The following is a 2,256-nucleotide window of genomic DNA, read 5'->3' as shown; positions in this document are numbered from 1 at the left end:
CAATTTCTTTGTGGAGAGGAGTAAAGCCCTTAAGTGTTGCCACCCTGTTGTGACAGGGCTTGGGAGAGAGATCAACTCTCTTTTCTTGGCTGGTTCTTTACTGGCAAGAGGGGGTTTGACATGAGATCTATGGTGGGTTAGTCTGACGTGGGTTTTACAGACCCCTGCAGAGCTCCCTTCCCCTACTCACCCCCTTGGATGCAAAGAAATGCCTGACCTTGCCCTGCAGTTTGTGTCCTGGGCCAGAACTAGTTTTAAGTTGAGGGTCTGACGTTTTCCCTGTGGCTCCTTGCCCAAAATCAGCTTCCTACCCCTTTGTCGGTGTGATGCACCTTCCCCTACTGTGCAAACTCCAGATTTTGTCTGAGGGAGGGGCTCCTGCTTTGCTCCCCCCTGTGAAACACCACCCAGCTCTTCAGGCATTGCCTTCCAGGCCTGCACCTTTCACTCATGCTCCAAAACTTAAAGGGGAAGAGATGCAAGGGGGAAGCTCTCAAAAGGGTGAGTTTTCAGGCTTGGGCTCCTTTAACACCGACGCATCTGGAGCAACCAGAACCCCCTGTGCATCAGGAGCAGATTTCCCTTCATCCTGACAAATCCTTCCAATTCTGCAGTCTACCAGCTAACTCTGAGCTGCTCAAAACAGGCACATGAGGATCTTTTGATCCCCACTATGCCTTCCCAAACGCAGCTAGCCAATCACACCTCCCAGCTTGGCTACAGCGACTCATTAGAGCAGAACAAGAGAATGAGCAAAGCCAGAGGGGCACCTTCTTTGCCAATCACCTTCAGCCTGGGGCTGCTCCCAGTGCCCCCAGCCAAGCCTGTGCCACACCAAGCTGGGCTTTGGTCCACGGAGGGGCACGTTTCTCACAAGCCTCTGCGCTGTCGATAGCTACAAGCCCTGAACAAAAGAACACTAACAGAACACGGGCTTCATTTTTCAGAGACAAATTATGCCTGACTGTTCTCTGTTACCAGGCCAACTTGGAAAAAAAAAAAATACAGAGAGAACAGGGTTCTGCAGCTCGCTGCTGCCGAGTGGGCCACTGGCCCCGTGTGCCAGCAGCCTGACGGGTACGTTAGGGCAGTTACATGTGCTAGCAGGGGTCTCAGGAGAGCATCCTCCCTCCCCGAGCCCATCGTGGTCCCTCTTGCTGTCACCATTTGGGACTGTGCTAGCAGTTCTCACAGGGATCCATCAGGGGATTGGCAGGATTTGGTCCCACTGCCTGGCAAGGAGTCTGGGCTTTTGGACACCTTCTGGAGAGAACAGGGCAAAGCCGTGTTGATTTGCTAACCTGCAGGTTTAAGTGGAGATTAGAGGAGAGCAAGGGTGGAGGTTCCTCTTCTGTGCCCAGGGGAGGAGACTGTAGCCTCTCAGAGCTTTACTCCCTAGAAATCCTCCTTCCTAGGAGGCCTGTGCCTGGGAAAGTGAGGACGGGGTTTGTATGGCAGCACTGAGCTGCCCTGGCACCACCCTGCGTGCCCATGCAGAGGGAAATCCCTGCCCAGGGCACAGGAGAGACCTTGCCCTTGGCCCAGGTAAGGGGGTGAGGCCCAGATAAGCAGGTGTCTTGGCTCAGCTGAAGGCTGCCCTGGGTGCCAGGAGGACAGGACTGACCCAGCCCCACTGCCCAGCCACGCTGTCCCCAGCCAGCATCTGCCTACTCTTCATGGGTCCTCAGGGAGCTCTGATGGCATCTTCCAAGGGAAGGGTGACCCCACTGATGATGGAAATGTGAAATGTCCTGCAGAGACAGAGGGACAGAGAGAGATGCAGAAGCCTGAGCAATCCTTTCTCTCCATTCTCGTGGCACCCATGCAGCCATCAGTAAGAAATGCCCCCCAGATTGCTCCACCCTTCTTCCTGAGCCTGGACACCACCCCACCACCCCGCTCACCCTCAAGGAGGGCTCACCCAGAGCTGCTCCATCTTCCAAGGAGAACAAAACCCCTGTGGGGGCTGGAGGGGCTGAGTCACACAGCGAGGGGGTGCGGGGCTCCCTGCGAGTCACGACTGCAGGGAGGAGTGGGCTCAGAGGCACAAACTCCCCCAGCAGGCGTGGGATGGGTGGGAGATGTCATCCTGACCTTTCTAGGGCCAGGTACAGGTTGGCTAACTCGACCTGGAGGTGCTGGAGGGCTGTAGTTGCCAGGGAAAGGCACAGCCCTTTCTCCAACCCCTACTGCTTCTTCAGGAGTGGGGTGGGAAGGGGAGCTGGCACAGCACCCTGCAGCAGAGGTGCAACAGGG

The sequence above is a fragment of the Merops nubicus genome, unplaced genomic scaffold, assembly GCF_000691845.1.
Source record: "Merops nubicus isolate BGI_N331 unplaced genomic scaffold, ASM69184v1 scaffold41666, whole genome shotgun sequence".
Classification (NCBI taxonomy): Eukaryota; Metazoa; Chordata; class Aves; order Coraciiformes; family Meropidae; genus Merops; species Merops nubicus.
This window is presented reverse-complemented; position numbering follows the sequence as displayed.